General features: G+C 44.5%; 1 protein-coding gene across 2 annotated transcripts in view; it reads right to left on the bottom strand.

The window, feature by feature from the left end:
- The window catches only part of LOC119660562 (protein tipE), a 50138-nt gene extending 36667 nt beyond the window's left edge, over positions 1-13471 (bottom strand). The window contains exons 1-2 of one of the 2 annotated variants that reach the window (XM_038069203.1): positions 12545-13471; positions 45-109 (exon numbers count right to left, since the gene is read on the bottom strand). The gene's annotated coding sequence lies outside the window, so the exon portion shown is untranslated. The remainder of the gene's footprint in view (positions 1-44; positions 110-12544) is intronic. The other variant, XM_038069202.1, reaches the window with a different exon arrangement.
- Positions 13472-14705: the final 1234 nt, after the last annotated feature.

Raw genomic sequence — 14705 nt, 5'->3', positions numbered from 1 at the left:
CCCTGCCCCCTCATTTGAACTCAGTGTAGAACGATGCTGCTCACTGCGTGCTTGGACTTTCACAGTCCCAAACTTCGTACCAAATTCCGCATCAGTCGGGTAAACGTCTCTGAGAAAAGAGAGTGTGACATACAGACAGACAGACAGATAGCCAACGAAGCGATTTTAATAATGTTTTGTGTAAAAAAGGTAAACCTTAAAAGCGATGTGTTAGTTATAATAGAATAGCGACTCCCATGACAAAAAATGTGGCAATTATAGTTGAAATCAGTATCTTCGTCGATTCTCCACGTGGTGATCGCTGGGAGTTCTTTCTTCATGAAAAACTGCAGACGGGGAAGGATGAAGGTGAGTCTCCCGCGCCTAAAAGCGGGACAAAATGTACCAACCAACTGGTCCTCCAGGTTGGGGGTTGGGTAGGGTTGACAACTCTGCATGGAAAACCGATGTTATGAAACCGCGGAAGAAGCCTCGGACAGGATGGGTTTCAAAACGACGAACCCGGTAACGACAACGGATAAATGATTTACGTATTTTCTCACGGAACGTGTGCTCCCTGTTCAGACCAAATGCTATTGAGCAGCTAGTCGATACCCTGTCCCAATATAGGGCTGATGTAACAGCGTTGCAAGAGATGCGATGGACAGGGACCGGTTTCCTGGAGAAGAGTCACTACACCATATATTATAGGGGTCATCCAGTAAATCATGTGCTCGGAGTAGGTTTCCTAGTCAGCCAAAAAATGAAACCTGCTGTTATAGGCTTCGAAAACATAAGCGAACGGCTATGCACTCTGCGCTTACCAGGCAAATTTAGAAATATAAGCCTCATTAACATTCACGCCCCTACAGAGGAGACTACAGAGTGAGAGAAGGATACCTTCTACAAGGCAGTAGAACGAACCCTCGAAGCCTGCCCCAGATATGATATCAAAATCATACAATAACCGCAGTCAACAGAGATCCTGGAGATGAAGCATCAACAAATAATCTTCACAATCACCTGAAGAACGTTATCATTGATACGGCATTGATACTTGGCCCCTGCCGCAAGAAAAGTCGGAACGGCTGGTTTGACGATGAATGTAAGCTAGCTACAAAACGGAAGAATACAGCATACCGAGTAATGTTGCATTCTCAAAGAACGCGGGCACGCGCAGATACTTATCACGAACTCCGTCGAGCGGAGAAGCGACTTCACAGACGGAAAAAGGAAGCCAAGGAGAACCAACAAGTCTGGGAACTCGAAAAGTACAGGGAGCAACCGCACCAGGCGCGCAAGTTTTACCAACAAGTCAGCAGGATGAAGCCTTTTGCACCTCGATTCTCATCCTGCCGAGACAAAGAGGGAAATCTGATTTCCGACAGAATGGGCATATTGGAGCGATGGGTTGAGTACTTTGATGAGCTACTGGACAACCGGAACATCGGCGAGTTGGAGGTCTGCCAACTGAAGACGACGGACAGATACTGCAACCACCAAGTATAGGCTAAACAGTCCGTGCAATTCACCGGTTAAAAAATCATAAGTCGCCAGGAGCCGATGGAATTACAGCCGAATTGGTTAAATATGGAGGCGACCAATTACCCCAAATAGTTCATCAACTTGTGCTCAAAGTATGGGACAGCGAATCAATGTCTGACGATTGGCAACGAGGTATTATCTAACTCATACATAAAAAGGAAGATATCACACAGTGCAGCAATTATAGAGGTATCACGTTGCTGAGTACCATCTATAAGATATTCTCCACTATCTTGCTTGGCCGGATAGCCCCATACGCCCAGAACATCATTGGCCCATACCAAAGAGGCTTCACTCCAGGCAAATCAGCAACAGATCAGATTTTCTCTCTGCGGCAAGCGATGGAAAAACTGTTGGAATATGGACAACAGTTGCACCATCTGTTCATCGACTTTAAAGGCGCCTATGATATCATAGCCGGGGTAAAACTGTACACGGCCATGAGAGAATTCGGTATCCTGACGAAATTAATAAGACTGACTAGGCTGACCCTGACCAATGTGCGAGGCCAGATAAAAGCAGTAGGATTACTCTCAAGACGGATGTCCTATCATGCGTCCTCTTTATCCTGGCCCTGGAGAAAGAGATCCGTGATGCTGAGGTAAATGCGAGGGTACGGTCCTCTTTAAGTCCACCCAGCTACAGACATGCTGACGATATCGATATCATGGGAAGAGAGAGGATGAGGATGAGGATGATCCATCCCGGAAGGTCTAAGAGGGCAATTTCTACGGTAGAAAAAGAAGACGCGGAAGACCGTGCCTGAGATGGAGCGATGGCATAGGTCAGGACGCCTGAGAACTTTTAGGGATATCGAATTGGTGGACCTCGGCGCAAAACCGCGATATCTGGAGTTCCTTATTAAGGCAGACCTAGACCGGATACCGGTTGTTGCGCCGTTGATGATGATGATAGGGGAGATAAGGCTCAAAATGTGTGCCCCAAAAAGTGAAACAGGTCTCGTTTCCAGAACTTCCCCAACCGTAAAATCTGAAAAAATCACAGTGATGCAACTGTATGAAATCTAGGTTCCAAAGTGCATTTCATTCCAATATCTGCACAAATAAAGTTAATAATAGTATATTACTATGTTTTAGCAATTTACCGAAAAGCTCCCCTTCAGTTCATCCCAGGAGTACAAACGTCAGCATAGACGATAATAAAGGACATAATTCTATAAAGTTTGATGGCAGTCCCACTATTATTAACAAAGTTATAAGATGTCAAAATTTTGCACTTCAGGTAAATTTATGGCACCCAAAACATGTGTCACGTCATCGTTTTGTGTAAAACAAACCCTTATCAAAATCGATTCACTGTCTGTCTGTCTGCCACACGCACTTTTCTTCAAAACGGGCTGGACCGATTATTACGAAAATTGGTGAGTGCCTGTGGTCTCCTTTACATACAGCAAGTGGTGCCAGTTTGTATTAAGTTTAAGGAGGAGCTCCCCGTACATGCGAAAAGAGAGTGCAGCATACTTTTCCAGAGAGAATGGCCATGTGGGATATCAAATGAACGAGCTCAATTAGTACTTTTCGGAACTCTCATATTTGATATCGAGTAAAACATATGGAAGTGAAGACTCAAAATATGACCCCCAAAAAGTGTAATAGGTATCGCTCTCAGTACCTATCCAACCGAAAAATCTGAAAAAAATATCACGGTGGTGTGTCTAACCGAAATCTAGGCCATAAAATACATCCAGTTCCGATATCTGCGCAAATAAAGATAATAATAGTATATTACCATGTTTTAGAAATTTAGCCGTAAATCCCCTTTAAGTTCTTGCTAGAATTACAAATTTTGGCAATGATATAAAAGATAGCATAGGACATAACTTTGATAAGTTTGAATGAAATCCAATTATTATTAACAAAGTTACATAAGGTGAAACTTTTACATTTTATGTGAGTTTCGTGTATTCTAAAACGTGAGCTCATATGAATGGAGGGTCGCAGGGAAACACTTCGTTTTAGTTTTTTAATCATTTATACAGGGTGCGGCCGCATAACTTCCTTTTTTAAAATGCGCGTCATTCAGTTAGTTGATGTCATAGCAGAGCGCTAGTGGTCTCGTTCAAGAGGGGATACTGTAAAGTTTTGTCCCGACACGGTTCAGTCGCCATCATGCGTTGGAATAGTGAGAAGCGTGCCTTTGCCGTTGAGGTTTACTTTTCAAGCGGATGTTCGGTTATTGCAACACAGCGTGCATTTCGGAATCGCTTTAATTTAGCCCCGTTGGCTCCCGTCCCAGACCGCAAATCAATTGTTACATGGGTCACTACATTCAGACAAACCCTCGGCCCATTAGATCACCTGAGAACATTGAAGTAGTGAGAGCGTCAATGTTGCGATCGCCACGGCGTTCTGCGCGCAAACACGCATCTGCCCTTGGACTATCCGATCGTTCTGTGAGAAGAATTCTTCGTGATGACCTTCATTTTCATCTCAATAAGATGGCGATAGTGCAGGAACTTTCAGAACGTGACTTCAATTCTCGGATGAACACGTGTGAGCTTCTTCTTGATGTCGTTCCCGAGGGTGCTATTGTTTTTTTTAGCGATGAAGCCCATTTTCATTTGTGTTTGTGACTACCGTCTAGAATTGCATCAAAAGCCTTTGCATTCACCCAAAGTCACAGTGTGGTGTGGAATTTCCTCAGCTGGAATTATTGGTCCCTGGTTTTTTGAGGAAAATGAGGTTACAGTTACAGTGAATTCGGACCGGTATGTAAACATGCTACAGAATTTTTTTTCCTACGGCTAGAAAATTTGGATTTGGGGGACACTTGGTTCCAACAAGACGGTGCAACAGCACACACTTCAAGAGCATCGATGGCTGTTTTGAGGGAACACTTTCCAGAGCGCCTTATTTCAATTAGAGGCGATTTGGAATGGCCGGCACGCTCTCCCGATCTGTCCCCTTGTGATTTTTTTCTATGGGGTTTTTTGAAATCCCGTGTTTATGTGAACCGTCCAAGAACCCTACAAGATTTGAAGATCAACATCCAAGAAGAAATTACCAACATAACACCTGCTATGCTAACAAGAGTCATGACAAACGCCAGAAATCGGTTTACGCAATGTATGGAGAATGGGGGACGTCACCTAACAGATTTGATCTTCAAAACAATGTAAATAAAAACTTTAGACATGTACCTAAAAAATAACTAAATATTTTCCGATGCATACAATAGTTTTTAATGAGTTTTGAAAAAAAGAAGTTATGCTCCCGCACCCTGTATATCTATATCAATTACTCGAGACAGATATATGTATGTATTTATATGAATAGGTAAATGAAGCTTGGGGTAGTGCCTAATTCAGATAGAGGTATATATTTGTAAATTAAACAAGTGGTACTCAATATAGGTACTTTACGTGTACATATGTATACTTTTATGCATGAAGTAAATTGGAAATAGGTGTACGATTAACTTAACTATACATGACTGTATGCATACAGTATTCGGTAATAGGCAATGTGTCTGTTTAGGGTGAGCATAATTTCTACTTCTGTAATATGTACGTATATTCTATAGGAATATTTTGCGTTTTTAGCCGTATACGAATGAAAAAATGTGCGTAGATTTTTTTTCACATAAGATGAAACCTTTACATTCGCGTCAACTTCCGGTATTCCGACTTGTTTCAATATTTCTTTGGGAAAGCACTGGCTTCTTGTTTGGAGTATAGACCCTCTGTGCAGAAAAAATGCGAGTGGTTTTAGGATGACCAGTTACTATACCTTTGTGCCAACATTCTTTGCAATATATACTGCAATTGTTTCTAATGTTTCACAAAATTTGTCGTTTTGTTTGCTCCGACTAAATGTTCAGGGTTCCACCGCCACCTTTTTCGCGATAAGCGGAGCCACTCTCTTTAACGTTTCTTTTAAAGTTTTGTATCAAACAAAACCTTATTAAAAATCGATTTACTGCCTCTCTGTCTCTCTGTCTGTCTTTTTTCCGAAGGTGGAAATTTTCCAAAGACACTGTTCCAGGGTATGGGCTTTTTACCCACCAAAACTGCCCCTAAATCCTGTTCTCTTCCCCGAGGAACCACCACAGTGTATTTCGTCTCGGGGTGGACATGGCTCTAGCCTCTTCCTTCGCCCATCGATTGCATTCGCAACCGCGCTTTTCTCGCCTCCTCTGCCTCTTATTCTGTACTAAATCCGCCCTACCATGTCGTTCACTGCATTCCAGCTCTCCTGGCATGCAAGCATTTTTCCAATTATATTTTCCGGTGCTAGTGTTCCTCCCAATGTCTCCTCTAGACTCTTCCTTTCTTCAGCGAATCTAGGACAATGGAAGAAAACATGCTCCGGGTCCTCCGGGATACCGTCGCAGCTGGAACAGTTGGGTGAGCTGTCCAGTTTATATCTATAGAGGTATATATGGTAATCGTGAGATCATAGTTTATCTCACCATGCGTTCTCTGCGTCCACACCTTGATGCTGGAAATCAATCTGTGGGTCCACCGAACCCTTTTCCCTTGTTCCAACCATTGCTACCACCTGCTTAACGATTCGTCCCTCTCGGCGTTTTTCGTTTGCCGGTCAGAGGAATCGGCCACAATGTCAATCAGCATCTTTCTGGCTACTGCATAGGTCGCCGTCCGAGATCGTCCGGTCTTTCTATCCACCGCGCTCATCTTTTGAGCATTGCGTGCGATATGCAATGCAGTTGACCAAATTGGCGTTGAGTGAAGCACTATAGAGGTCACCACTCTACGAGTGCATTGCGGGCCCCCAACATTTGACATCATCCTTGCCAGGGCCATGCTAACATTGGACGCCTTGGTGCAAGCATTTTGAAAGAGCTGCTTGAAATTCAGCTTCCCACCTATCATCACTCCAATCACTCTAAGGTATCTGTTTGTCTGTCCACCACACGCATTTTGCTCGGAAACGGCTATAGCGATTAATACAAAATTTGGTGGAAAGGTGGAAACTGTGAACGCTCATGCATATAGTGAATTACATCCTTTTACGTCGAATTTAAGGCGGCGGTTCCCATACATGCAAATGGGGGGTGTACATTTTTTTTTTTTACCAAATATAGTCATGTGGGGTATTAAATGAAAGGCCTCGATTAATACTTTCCGAAGCCGGTCTTAGTTTTGACATTTGTTGGAAAGGTGGGGAGTGCGCGGGGTCGAAAATAATCATCTCTTTAACGGACCTATTCTCAAAAACTACCCAACCGAAAAATCTGAAAAAAATCAACAGGCTGCTACTATATGGTGTCTAGGCTCCGAAATACCCTCCATACCAATATCCAATTTGGTGAGAAGAAAGAAGAAACGATCTCACTCATACGATTGCCGACCATTACGAATGTGGCGGAATCATGGAACCAAATGAAAGACAGAAGCGGTACATCAACCGGAATACTTGGCTTTGGAATGATGATGTTGAAATGAAGGTCCGTGAAAAGAAACGCCTCTACCACAAATTTCTCGACGATAAAATGCCTGCTAATTGGCAAATGTATAAGAATGCCAACCGGGAAGGAAAGAAAGCAGTCGCTGTCACCCGAACGAACCATTACAAAAATCTTTATGATAAACTGGACACTCAGGATGGCGAGTGAGATCTGTATCGACTTGCTAAAAGCCGTAGCGAACGTACACAGGATATCGAACACTTCTATTGCGTTAATGACAAGAACGGTACATTGCTTACCAACCGTCGAGCCGCAACGGATAGATAGCAATAATACTTCGACCACATTTCAACTGAAAAATTTGCTCATCCTCCAATTCCACAATCATTGCCGACATTTGGACCAGTCCAACCTATCAGCACAACTGAAGTCGAAGAGGCAATAAAACGAATGAAATCGGGGAAAGCCACAGGACCTGACGACATTGCATCTGAGCTCTGGAAAGAGAAGAGCTGCACTATGGCTCAGTGAATTCTTTAATCGGGTTATTCAGGAAGGAAGAACACCATCTGACTGACAAGAAAGTACCACAGTTCCAAGATGGAAAAAAAAGGTAGTCCAGCAGAATGTTCAAATTACCGTACGATCCGGTTACTTTCCCATACCATGAAAATCGTTCAACGCATTCTTGACAACCGTATTCGCGAAATCGTTTAAATAACCGTGAATCAAGCCGGATTTGTCAAAAACGACTGAACACTATTGACACAATACACGCTGCGCGGTTATTCATGGAGAAACACCGTGAGAAGCATCGCTCTCTTTACATTGTATTTTTGGATCTAGAAAAAACGTTTGACCGTGTGCCACACGAACTCATCTGGTATGCTTTAAGTGGCGTTCCACAACTGGTGTCCTTTGTGATCGACGTATCAACGAACGTCTCAAATCTAAAATTTACCGCAATGTCGTCCGTCCTGTTGCCCTCTATGGTTCTGAGTGTTGGTCGACTATAAAAGACAATGAACGGCGTCTTGCGGTAATGGAGACGAAAATGTTGTGTAGTAGCGTGACACGTTTTGATCAGATCCGAAATGAGGATATCTGCGATCGTTACGGGATTGCATCGATCGTGTAAAAGTTGCGAGAGAGGCGTCTTCGATGCTATGGTCACGCAATTCGTGTTAACGAGAAATCTCTTGCCTGGACTAGTCTGAACATCGAAGTCGATGGTAAACGACCAAAAGGCAGGCCTAAACAACGGTGGCTTGAAATACTGGATGGGGATTTAAAAGCCTCGAGATTGCACCCAGATCAGGCATTCGATAGAGCTAAATGGCGAAACCGATCACGACGAGCGGACCCCGCTTGTGAACGTGACAACGGCAGAAGAAAAAGAAAAAGAAGATTATAATTTTTAGTAATTCACTGTAAAGCCCCCCCTTAAGTTCATCCTAGTACCACGGAATTTTGCAGTAGGCTATAACATAGAGCATGATAAGAGGTTAGATATTGTCTTCTATTTGTAGTCAATGCAAGCGGCAATGCTACCAGAAGCTCTGCATGGAGGCTAATACGAATCCGTGGGGTACAGCCTACCAAGTTCTAATGAAGAAGATCCGCGGGCAAAAATCACCTCAGGTGACATGCCCACGGCTCTTGTTGCAAATAATTGCAACTCTTTTCCCGCAGCAGGAGCAGGACGAAAGAGAACCCCAAGTGGCAGCTCAGCAGGACGTCTTCTCGATCCCTGATGTTACCGAAGAGGAACTTTGGGAAATCTGCAGACGTATTGGGGACACCAAGGCTCCGGGATTGGACGGAATTCCGAACAGGGCTCTGAAGGTGGCGGTCAAGGCCAGACCAAGGTGGTTTGCAAGCACATTCGAATCGTGCATGGCGGAAGGAGTGTTTCCCGCCCAGTGGAAGAGGCAGAAGCTGGTCTTGCTACCGAAGCCCCGAAAACCACCCGGCGTGCCCTCTTCATATCGCCCTATTTGTCTCTTAGACACCATGGGGAAGATGTTGGAGAGGGTGATATACAACAGGCTGCTCCCGTTCATCGAGCTTGCGGGTGGTCTTTCAGAGCGGCAATATGGGTTTCGGCGAGCCCGTTCTACGGTCGATGCAGTAGCAAAGGTCGTGGAATTGGCTCGAAATGCAATGGCCTTGGGTAAATGCTGTGCTCTGGTGACGCTGGACGTCAAAAATGCTTTTAACTCAGCCAACTGGGGCTGGATTAAGGGCGCTCTGGCCAAACTGGGTGTTCCTAGCTACTTGGCTCGGCTCATCGAGAGTTACTTTTCGGACAGACTTCTCTGGTACGAGACGGACGACGGGCCGAAGGAGTACATTGTGACAGCAGGTGTGCCTCAAGGTTCTGTATTGGGACCGCTGCTGTGGAACATAATGCACGACGGAGTGCTTGGCCTTCGCGTGCCGGAGGAGACAATGCTGATTGGTTTTGCGGACGACTTGGCGGTAGTTGCAATTGCAAAGCATCCCGAGGGCGTGGGGCTTTATGCAAATGAAGCCATTCATACCATCAAGTTATGGTTACGAATGGCCAAGCTGGACCTGGCGGACGAAAAGACGGAGGCGGTCCTCATTACCAACCGTAGGAAGTGTAGTGACCGCGGCTGCGCAACGGGAGCGGAATTTAATTCGGCTCTTTCTTAATTAATTTGCTTAAACAATGCATTTAATAGTGTGCAATTGCCTTAATATTCGCCGCAGATTGCACATTATTCAATGCATTCGAGCGAATTGATCTTGACAGGAGTTCAAATCGTTGACAAATCGTTCAATCGTTGGCAAGTGTTAAATGCACGGTGATTTAGGGCAAAGAGAAGAAAAACAATTGAAAAGACAGATAATTGAAGTGTCGGATGATTAAGTTAATATTTGGCTGCAGAAGTAAAGTGTCGGAATTCCCGCTCTGTGTATAAACAAAACAAACACATAAAACGTGAAGTACGAAATTATAGAGAGGAAGTGAATTAACGTTAGTTTTTTTCTAAGGACTATATATTTTATTATTATTAATATCTTGAATTTTAAAAGAAAATATAGGTACTAGAAGCATCAATCCGAGCTCGGAGTGACATCAGAGTAAGTTGTTCGTTTATTTTCTTTTCTTCTTCTTCTTTTTTTTATGATTTTTATTTTATTTTATTCTTTCCTTGTAAGTTTTACATTTTAGTTATTTTTATTTTAATTTTTTTTTTTGTAATAATTTTTGTTTTAACATGTATTGAAGGCTGGAATAATGATGATTGAATAATCTGAAGTAGTTTGAGGACTTCCTCCCCTTAGTTCCTCCTTACTCCCGCAGAATTCCTATTTAAGGGACATCCTCTAATTGAATAATTGGCCGGAGGATATCGAGGAAGGGTGGGAACCTCAGAGGCCGCGCCTCATATAAGATCTGAGGCGGAAGAGACAGTAGTTGAGACGGTGATCCGTCGTGGATCTTCCCCTCCTTGATCGCGGCACTCGGGTCCGGAGACTTACGGCTCCACGCGCGCGGTTTTTTTTCTTTTCTTCTTTCTAATTTCCAACATTAGCTCGCGTTCTGGTTTTCGTTCGATAGGCCGTCGCGAAATCCTACTTAGAGTCGAATTTAACATCCGGTGCGGACCCACGCATCGGAAAAGGCACGTTGTTTTTAGTAATGAAGCGTGAGGGATCAAAGCGCTCAAAGGACCCCCCCCCCCCCCACATTCCCGAGCCTGGCTAGCACAGAGGCCTGCAAGAACGTGTCGACCGAGCACTTTGATGGAGCTTCAATCTTTGTGGGCGGACCTTCACGGTCAATTTGGCCATATTGTTTAGATTTTTGGGATAGCTCTGCCCTCTAGGTCGTTATCGGCCACTAAGGATGATCGACCTGATCGCCTACTTCCACTCATATCATTACAGAAGAACAACACGGTTACCATCCAGGTTGGTAATCGTGAGATCATCTCAAAATCGGTTGTCAAATACCTGGGGGTGATGATCGATGCCAAGCTGAGTTTCAAGGGACACTTGGATTATGCGCGAGAGAAGGCAGCAAATGCCAGCTCATCCGTTGCAAGGATGATGCCTAACGTGGGAGGGCCGAAGTATAGTCGCAGGCTACTCATCGCGGGAGTGGTGAGGTCGATCCTGCTATACGCGGCCCCTGTTTGGGCGGGAGCGTTGAACCACGCTGTTAACCGGAGGAAAATATGTTCGGCATACCGGCCAATTGCGCTAAGGGTGTGCAGTGCATTTAGGACGGCGTCGACGGAGGCAGTGTGTGTTATCGCAGGAATGATCTCTATAGATCTGCTAGCGAGCGAGGCACACTGGCTCTACGAAAAACGGAAGGCAAATCCAGCCGAGGTGAATGCGGATTTCCGAAAAGCCATCAGGAGAGAGTTGTGTGGCAAGTGGCAACAACGATGGGATAACTCCGACAAGGGCAGGTGGACCCATACATTGATCCCGTGCATCGAGAAATGGGTCAACCGAAAGCATGGAGAATTGAATTACCACCTGACACAGTTGCTTACGGGACACGGTGGCTATAGGAAGTACTTGCATCGCTTCGAGTTGGACGAGTCTCCCAAATGTCCTGAATGCGGTGCTATACTCGAGCACCCGGAGCACGTTATGTTCCATTGTCCCAGATTTCTGCAGCAGAAAAGGAGGTTTAACAGCATCTTAGGAGCGGACATCGAGTCCTCCAACCTGGTGGAAGAGATGTTGAAGTCGGAGGAAAACTGGATGGCGGTAAATGAGGCAGTAGCCGTGGTGCAGAGAAAACTCCTGGAGTTGGATCGAGCTCGGAAGGCGGCGCGACGGAGACGTGACATGGACAAACTGGTATAGCGAACCAGAGCCTCCCCCGCGATTTAATACTTCACGGTGGTTCCGCGGGGAGGGGCGGAAGAGTGGGGGTGGCTTTAGTGGGTGTGAATCCCACACACTGCTGCAACCTGGCGCAAGATTTCCACCTCCTTCCATAAAAAAAAAAAAAAAATTTGTAGTCAAGCCTAAAATTGATAGACCAGTAACTACTGGTTATACTTGCAACGAATTACTCTTTATAATATCCGTCAGGGAGCCAGGAAGTTCTAAATACAACACAAAATATAACGCTATATCCTTATGAGCAGTAATCGCGTTGCGTGTTGCGATATCAAATGATAACTTGAAGTGTCCAAGTTTTTTTTTCGGCTGCGATATACGCTCACTTTATTGTTTTTCTGTAATATTTCTGTGTTATATAGAATTAATAAAATAACAGGAGAAAATATCCGTAAAGCGTTATTGTTTCTTCTTTCAAAAGGTTATTTAAAAATATCACGTGATTTTCGAGATATTTGACTTTACAGTGTACTGCAGGAACTGTCCAACTTTTTATTGGTTGACTGTATATTCACCAGATTGCATACTTTTGTCTAGTTTGTTGCAAATGCCTAAAAATTCTGAATTATTGAACACATTCCCATAATTGCTAACAATCGGTGGGGGTACCTTACTAAAACTTTATGCAGAAATGAGAATTCATAAGCTCAATAGAAAGTTTGTTGACTTGGCTGTTAACCTAATGAATACTTTCCCCAATACTGTGGTTTCGCCATACCATCACGTTGCTTACCAATTTCGATGTTGAAGAAATATACGCGGCTGGAATGCCAGTGTAGGAACTCTGTCTGTCGTTCAACAACCGATAAAAGGCGTCGTCAGTCTGGTCCCGTCGAATGCGAATGTTCCCAGCAGAAATTCCCCTAGAAATTCATTATGGATTTTCACGTTGCCAGTTTTTCCGTTTTTTCCGCAGCTAATGCACAATTCATCAACATCAGCTGATCCTTAGCTTCGTGTTCGATATACTATGTTTCCACAGAAGTCCGTTCACCAATCAAACTTTCGAGTTTTACGCAAATGTTAGCCCCACGGGTTTTCCGAAGGATTCATTTCTGTTTCAGCCGACTCCATTAAAGTATTCCAAGGAGCACCGCATACGCAACTATCACCATGTGCAGCATACGCCCAGATAATAATACAGAGCGGTCACAAGGTGCAAAAATCATATTTTACCATGGCAAATTTATGAAATGTCCTTTTGCAAGTGGGCTATGCTCACGACAACTAACTTGGAACCATTTGGAAAAGTAATGAATTGCGGGTTTAGCACTCGTCGCGCCAGCACTGTTCCTTCCATTTTACTTGATTGCTTATTATGTAACGAGGACCAACATTGACAACAGGATCGAAACGGGAGTTCAGTTTAAACTCAAAATCGACGCTCAATAACTTTCATTGTACACTTTTAAGGTCAAACTAGAATCGTCCTGAAAATCTAATGAATGAATACCGATAAGATACGCGTTTTTCCACGGCACTGCTACTTTTTCGCTTTGCTTCTAGAAATCTCACTTTTTTAGCTAAGAATGGACAATGGCAGGAGATTTCACAGAAAATAGATACACTTTTCCGAAGTAATTTAGTAGCTATTTCGCGGGGAATAAGCCAGGATGAGCGAGCCAAACTGACCTCATATATGCTCGCGGGGGCACCAGAACACAGTCCAGCCGCTCCCAATAAATGGATCTGCTTACTACGCATGAGTTCTACTTCGCCATCGCATCTTCTCCTGCTTCACAAAAGGGGAGAATTCTATATCAACATCAGACAATTCATTCAGGAAAGCATCCCGTTGTAGCGTCATGCGCTCTATTCACAAACTTCGACAAACTTGAAATTGACCCAGAAGCAACATGTATTGCTTCATGTGACTTGTTTCAGTCCACTCGCGAATAGAGGATAGTTAACAATTGCTGAATACTAGTAGCTTCCTTTCCCAGTTTTCGTGAATATTTTGAAAAACTGGATGAGATAACATGAGATTTGAAATAAACCTTTACGCAGTGAAGAACATTTTTAAAAATTGGAATAATAATAATAATCGAGTACGTGGTAGACCAACTACGCCCTAGCCGGTCCCAAGCCCAGTTGTGAAAGGAGTCTGAGTGGCTGTACGCCACCCCAGCGTCTCAGGGGGGTAGGTGCGGAAAGTGCAGAAACTTTGCAGTCTTAAAGATTACTCGCTGACAGGTCAAAGCAATGCAGGAGATGCGGAGTGGAAGACCATATCAGCAAGGACTGCGGAGCTGACCCAAATTGTCTACTGTGCAAAGGAAAGGAGGGTGTTGACCATCGGCACATTGCGGGCAGCAGTAGGTGCTCGGAATACAGGAGAGCCCTTAGCACAAATCGCAGATGAGGTTGATACAAATCAACCTCAACCACTGCGAGGCGGCGCAGGATCTACTCGCGCAAACCATCCGCGAGAAAAACATCGATGTGGCCATACTAAGTGAACCATACCGAAACCGCGGTGGTAGTGTTTGGGTCAAAGACCAAACGGGCCAAGCAACGCTGTGTACTTGTGGAGAACAAGCCTTCCAGGAAATAATGGAACACCCGGAGGAGGGCTTCATCAGAGCGAAGGTAAAAGGCATCCACATCTACAGCTGCTATGCTCCACCCAGCGCTACACTCGTCGAGTATGAGCGGATGCTCGCCGCTCTTGTTTTGGATGCAAGAGGACGTTGGCCGATCATAATTGGAGGCGATTTCAATGCGTGGGCTCTTGAATGGGGCAGCCGAATAACTAATGTCAGGGGACGTGTTCTCCTCGAAGCATTCGCGGAGCTGGACGTGGTACTGGCGAATGTTGGGTCTTCGTACACTTTTCGGGGAAGGGGCCTGGGGTCTATAGTGGACCTGACATACGTGAGTGCCACTTTAGCCAG

Source organism: Hermetia illucens, chromosome 6, assembly GCF_905115235.1.
Source record: "Hermetia illucens chromosome 6, iHerIll2.2.curated.20191125, whole genome shotgun sequence".
Taxonomy (NCBI): domain Eukaryota; kingdom Metazoa; phylum Arthropoda; class Insecta; order Diptera; family Stratiomyidae; genus Hermetia; species Hermetia illucens.
Note: the sequence above shows the minus strand (reverse complement) of the source record. Positions and strands in the feature narration are given on the sequence as shown.